The 7,126-nt window shown below is 33.9% G+C and overlaps 1 protein-coding gene across 3 annotated transcripts in view; it reads right to left on the reverse strand.

The window, feature by feature from the left end:
- Positions 1-7,126, reverse strand: part of Satb1 (SATB homeobox 1) — a 95,596-nt gene that overhangs the window by 85,596 nt on the left and 2,874 nt on the right. Inside the window, exon 1 of one of the 3 annotated variants that reach the window (XM_063256991.1) lies at positions 3,082-3,228. The exons of the other annotated variants lie outside the window; for them this stretch is intronic. The gene's annotated coding sequence lies outside the window, so the exon portion shown is untranslated. Of the gene's footprint in view, positions 1-3,081; positions 3,229-7,126 lie in introns of those variants that run through there. 3 annotated transcript variants of the gene reach the window in all.

The raw sequence follows: 7,126 nt of genomic DNA on the forward strand, positions 1-7,126 counted from the left end.
TACTGGCAAAGAAGCAGCATCCTTTTATTTCAATTTTAATCATTTCTGAATTTTAATACCCAGCTCCTTTTGTAATTCTCCTGGCATTCCCCATATGCCTCCATCCCAGCCAAAACACCAGTGTAAATTAAATGGCAGGCAACCACACCACTGATGCAGTCTCCCCAAAGAACTACCAGGTGACCAAAAGCAAAAAAGGTATGTCTACTTTACATCCCTGCAGGCCTCCAGGCAATTAACTGGCTGAATGTTTTCTACTTTCTTTAATTTTGAAAAGAAGGAGAGTAGTTAGGTAAGCTACAGATAGAGAATCCTTAAAAAGAAACAAAATAAATAAAGCAGCCAGTAGTAATACAATAATCAGTGACCATCAGGGCCTGGAAAAATGAGTTTGCTCTCACTGGCACTAAGGAGCATCACATGATTATTTAATTACAGCTCTAATTTTTGTCTCGTGGATGGCAACGTATCAACAATTAATAGGGCAAATAGAGGAGACTGTGTTTTTAAAGAGACAGAATGTGCATGACAGTGTAATAGGTCATCCAGCAGTGCACCACCTAAGGAATACTTTCTTTTGAGTAACTAAATAGGAATGTCTTACAAATAGCCCCACATGTTTTAAAAATAAAGTTCAGAAGAAAGCATCATTTTAGGTAACTTGCCAGGAACTTTTGGGAATGTCTTACATGCAGTTAATTCAACCCTATGGCAACTCTAGTATTAGTTTCAAAGAATGGAGTGAAATCTTCATTAACATAAGTACCCTGACTCTTAGAATATTTTTTAAACAATACAAATATAGCTACAATTGGGATTTTTTTTAAAAAAAATCATTATTAGGAAAGAACAGTAAAGGTCAATCAAACTTGGACTACCCATATCTGAAAGGCCCCTAAAACTGTCCTAACTGCAGAAATCTAAGGTGAGAGTTCCCAGTTGACTCTGGTAGTTTGTTACCACAATCAAATATCAAAGGAACATGAACCTGAACAGAGACAGTTAATCTAATCCTGGAGGTCAGACAATGAGGATAAAATAGAAACCCTAGGGTTACTGTTCAAACAAAACGAAGAAAAGAAGAGATGACAATATGTTGTTAAAGAAAAGCATCCAATTATACAGAACACTGGGGCATGAATAGATTAACTGTGTAGATGACCTCTGTATAAACAGAAAATCAGAAGGAAAATTCTTTTCCAATAAATCTTTGTGAGTTACATGCAGCATTTATTATGAGTTTAGCACTTATTTAATAAATGTTCACAATATACACAGTATAGAATGTTGTAAATGAAGTTCTATTTTATACAGTACATATATTTAATTTTTCTTTGTTCAAATTAATAATAGCAAGATCCATAAATGTGATAAAGTAGGACACTAAGGCTTTTATAAGTGCCATATTACAAAGTAACAAGGCATACAAATTCAAGTTAGTCAAAAGATTCAAACTAGTCAACAAATTTGACAGAATTATCTATATAAGGGTAAATCTAGCTTTACCTCTGTAGTTACATTGTCTATTGTTTTTGTGCCATAAAAGAAATCATAGCTAGAACCCAGGTTTGACATTTGGACAAGAAAATATTAGGTTATATGGAATCGTGAGAAAATATGATTTGATTAAAGAACCAGTGACAAATATTTCACAAAATAATTATTAAGAGGTGTTACATCAATAATTAGTAGCTTATGTTGGCCAAAGTCATTAAAAAATAGGAAAATGTAGGCATCTCAAAATACAATCTGAAAAGCTAAAACTGCTGAGGGGCAACAATTTCAAATGCCACTCGCAAAGCCATCAAGCCAATACTAATTACAGAAAAAGAAAAACCAGAAGAAATTTTTATTAACTTAGCAAACGTTTTAAGATTAAGTCATTTTAGAAGAAAATCTTTGATGATTCTGAACCAAAAATGTGACTCCATACATTCTGGAAGAATTTTTTCTAGGAGTCTAGCAAGCAGCAGCTTGTGTGCAAGAGTACACATCATTCTTTTTTAACATGATTGTTAATATACAGTTAACATGTCTCAGAAAAGGCTGTAATTAACTGTCTACTTCTCTAATAACACTAATAAGCATACAGTATTACTAAAACACAATGACTCCATACAAACTAAAGCTGTCATTTTTAAACTTTTGAGATAATGTTCTAAATTATTTTTAAATCCTCAAACCACCCAAAAAGAAGCCCACCTTTTAAGATTTCTTTTTTAAAAACCATACTTACTAAAATATTGCTCTTTCTTCCCACAGTCTGAAGAATCTGTCTACCACTGTATAGAACATGTATACTTTCAGATGGTAAAAATACAAAGATAAACACTTAGGTTATCAATCAATTGCAGATTATTTTAAAATTTAAAACTGTAAACGTTTTGATTTAGCACTTCATTCACTGATAAAATATTTTCTGGGGAAAGAAAAGCTTGCCGTATATCAAGATTCACATAGCCCTGCTGTTAATCCCAAATGAGTCCCACCGTCTGGTTCACTAAAGCAGGAAAACTCAATTCCATTCAACATCGGACAGCTAATTATGAGCATGCTATATTCAAGACCACCTTTATTTTAAAAGATATCTACATACACTAGCTTCTATCTTATATAGTAATTATTATAAAATATTTATAACATAAAACCTCTTTTAAAGTCCATAATATTAGAAACATTTAAAGAGCAGACTGTCATTTACATGCTCTTAACAGCATATGAGAAACCATGGAGTAAACTACAGAGGAATCTCTACCAATCTACTCATTACATGCTGGGCTTCTAGGAAAATTGAATCTAAAGAATTCCCCATCATATAGATTACTAACTTTTCTGTAAATATCTCAAGAAAAGAAGTCTGACTTCCTCTGGGAGATTGTTACCATATCTCAACATTCAAAAAATGCCCATGGAACAATTTTTCTTAGTACCTAGTTCCAAATCATCTATCAATGAGAAAAAGCAAATCTCAACCTATAAACCTCCCAGACATTAACAGCCAGGCTAATGTCCTCCTCTCATTATGGCTGTATCTCTGATTGCCCACATGGCACTGGCTGTAGGAACTTTTCTGGCACTTACCCTCTCAGTATCAGAGGCTTTTGTCGGAATCTAGCCCTACAGAAGAGATCTGAAAAAGTAGGCTCTGATGAGGTGACAATGACGAAGTTCGCTCTGGCACTGCTAGCAAGGCAGAAGCATCCCCAAACAAGGTGGTTACCAGATGCCTGTGAAGCAGCTGGACCATTACTGCAGTTCTGAGGGTGCGTCACAAATCAGGTCATAGCTCTGAGTAGAGTCCACCCACTTCATTGGGTACAACGCCCTCTACTTCCTGCTCACCTTGGGGTAGGGGTATAGAGGAAGAGGGCTAGCTGCCCTCCACAGGCAGTCCAGTAAAGGCACAGCCTGACATTTGCCTCTTTGGCATGAATTTCAACCTCTTGAGGGACCTGTACCTCTAGGTGCTCAAAACGTGCACGCAGCAATAAGCCTCTAACATGAATGATCACCTGTAATAAAATATTGCATAGTTACATGCATGTTTTTATCCAGCCAAGATATTTTTTCCACTGGAAATAGAACCAACTCTTTATTTTTTATCGTAAGAAACCTCTCAACCAAATGTTAAATAATTGGACTGAATTGATTTCAGCAGAAAACAGGGACATAAATTCTGGGGTACCAGTTAACCAATTCTCCTCTCTTGTAACTAAACTGCATCACTGCATAAACTGAATTACATCTTTGAAAGTCCACTGAAACAGGTGATTAGAACTTCTATTATAAACCTCCAGACGACAACAACTGTGGAAGTAATACAGAATAACTTGAAAGAATAAAAATAGGCCAATATGCTGGAGAAATTCTACACTACTAAATCTCATCCTGAATATATATACACACAAGCTGTATCTATTTACTCTGAAATGAAATATCTGATCTTAAAAAAGACTTTTAAAAAAAATAAACAGCAAAAGGTACCATTGGCATAAGTTCAAGAGTACGAAATAATATGTGTTAATGTGTTGATCACACTCTATGAAGACATCAAGTTTAAACAGAGTTACCACTGAGGATAGCAGTTAGAAATCATATATAAATTACCATAGTAGACACTTTTTCTTTGGTATAATGAAGCAAAAGAACCTTGTGTAACAGATTTGATTTATATGCTATATTAAGACCATATTCTGTTCTGATGTCAGTGTGTGCATGATTCCAGATTGACAACTGTGTGCAGACAGTGAGCGTAAGAGCTTCTTAAATAATTTAAGTGAAATAAGCAGTTTTTTAGAGTTAATTATGAGCTCAGGAATTCAACTTTAACAGGACTTAGATGTTTCAAGGGGTCTTTGAAAAAGAAGGGACCTTAAAAAAAAACCACATATATTTGGTATCCAAAATGTAGGAGTCTCACTTACTTTAAGGATGCACATCAACAAAAAGGCAAACAAGGGAGGCGAGAATATTTTCAGAGGAAAGCTAAAAGGCTCAATCAACCCATGAGTTCCACTTTGTATTCATATTTGCAGAATATTAAAACTGAAGCATTCCACCTGAGACTTGGAAGGGAAGGCTCTTTATCACAGTTATAATCTATGGATCAAATAGTTTATTTAGAACTTTGCAGAAAGTTAATTTAGCAAACACACACTTGAATGTGTTTGAACATATCTGTCCTAAGGTTGCTTCAAGATGACTATTTTAAGTGGCATGCAAATTCTTTTGGAGTTTTGATGTTATAGTTGAGGTATGCAAAGTACAAGTGCATAACATTTCTTTCAACTGGTTCTTACACGACAGAAATGAGATGAAATTACTCTTCTTTAAAGTTTTGCCACTGGGAAATGATAAGAAAAACTCCTTTAGACCCTTACTCCCAACTAAGAAGAGTTAGAAGCCCTGGGTTATAGCACAGGTAGATATTAAAATGGAGACAGAGCCGTTATTTAGTAGTGACAGGAATATAAATACATGCACTAACCTATAAACTGGTATTTACTTCAGGAAGGTAAGTAATATTTTTCCCCTGATTGCTGAGCTGTCAGTTTAATGCAGCGTAAATAAACAGTAGGTGCCTGCTAGCTTGAAGTAGGAAGTGTTCATTCCACACGAGGAACAGATTACTGAAGCCTGATGCTCATCATGCTGAAACATAACTTTCATTTTACCAGAAAATATACCCTACCATGGATGATTTTTTTGTGCCTGATCTATTAATTAACTTAACTCTGTTCTGTCAAAATGTAAACCAATTTGTTAAAATCATCAGAGTTTTGGAGTTTGAAAACCAAATCAATTTGAAAAGCAAGGGTAATGGCTGTTGTGTAATCTGATCATGAATGCTAAAAATGAACACAATAAGCATAAACTATTTAACAACAAAAATGACAAAGAATATATTTAAATAACATAGAATTCAATAATATGAATTATCTAATTTGCTCAAAATTCTCCTCCACCAAATAGCACCTTTATTATTTTGTAGCCTGTGTTAACTTTGCACTTTTTCATGTGTATGCTTATTTTGTTTTCTGAAATATCTAAAGGTAAACTATTTTTAAAAATCAAAACATAGTCCCTAATTCTAGCAGAAAAGAATTCTGAATGCTCCTGAGAAAGGCAGCAAGTCTGAAGATCATAAGATGATATGCTTCCTAAAGCAGTCACATAAAATGTGGGTTTTCTCCTATGCTGTAAATGCCATAAAGCTATGATGACATATAGCAATTAATTTTCCCTTATGTTTAGGGACTGAGCAAAACATTTCATGGTATCATTTAAAAGGGGTCACATCTAAAAAGTATAAAACAGAAATTTTAAAATGTTTCTATTAACACACCAATATTCTGATAACTGATCAATAGATTCTAAAGGGAAAGGGGGAGTTCTGAAAAGGAATGTTTTTTCCCATTCAACTACAGATATGTCTAGACACAACCTGGAGTCTCGTTTCATGATCTACACATGTATACATCATCAATTCCAAGTATTAATAAATATTAATTGCCATCATCTGAGACAATGTATGGGAGAAATGATACATTTGCGTAAAGGGCGTATCTAGGTGTGGGCCTTTTGAAAATTTACAAAGCAAATGAAAAACCACTAGCGTGCTTTATAGAGTCCCTACTGTATATCCATGTTGTGTTTAGCTTAATAGTGTTTGTAACCAAAAGATTTTTACAATAATGAGGAACAGGTGCTTGTCACCTGACCTTTTAGGCCTAATTTACAATCCATAAGCTGTCACATTAAAAAAAAAAACCCTGAAATTCTCCTCTAGATATTTCATTTGTTTCTAATTTAATATAGTATTTCTTAACCATCATTCATATATTGTGTCTTATTCAATCACGGGTTCACATAGGTAGCAAGGGACTTCTTTGCAGAAATAAACCAACTTTTTGGTTGTTTTTCTTGTTTAAGATGCTGGGAAACAAAAGAACTACTTTTGTAGATTATCAACCAGAAAATATATTATTTATTACAACAACTGAACAAAAGACATTCCTTTTGAATACTTTTACATACAAAGAACTATTATTTATTACATATTTCAGCTTGTGGGAAAGTGAGGAATGCATTGATTCTGGTAATAACTACTACTCAGACTTTTTGGAAGTTCTTTGGGTCTTCTTCCTCCCTTCCCCCCCCAAACACATTTTAGGGAGCTAGTACTTTAGGAGGAAAATCCCTACTTGTTCTTTTTTGTTTCATCCGTCATTTGTATTCATTATTCAGAACTGAATACAAAATTGAGGAGTGATTTTATTTCTCTTGCATAATCTTGTTACATGTAGTCATATTCAAATTTAACACTGCTTTGTTCTTTAGAGCTACTGTTTACCTATTATATATTACAAATGACTGAAGGACTCTACATTTAAAATATTGTTTCCATTAGAAAAAACATGAAGTAATAAGTGTCAAATGGAGATGAAGAATAAACATATTTGGTATATTTATAAAATGCAGTCATTTAAAATGTGCACAAATAGGACACATATTTTGTTGCTACTACTTGTTACGTTGTATGCATTCTGTCTAAAGTGTATTTTATAACGTGCTTAACCAAGTTAATTAAAGTATTTATGACTGGTGATTGTGTTAAACACTTGGA

The sequence above is a fragment of the Cavia porcellus genome, unplaced genomic scaffold, assembly GCF_034190915.1.
Source record: "Cavia porcellus strain 051 isolate PalLab524CR breed Dunkin Hartley unplaced genomic scaffold, mCavPor4.1 scaffold_10, whole genome shotgun sequence".
Lineage (NCBI taxonomy): Eukaryota > Metazoa > Chordata > Mammalia > Rodentia > Caviidae > Cavia > Cavia porcellus.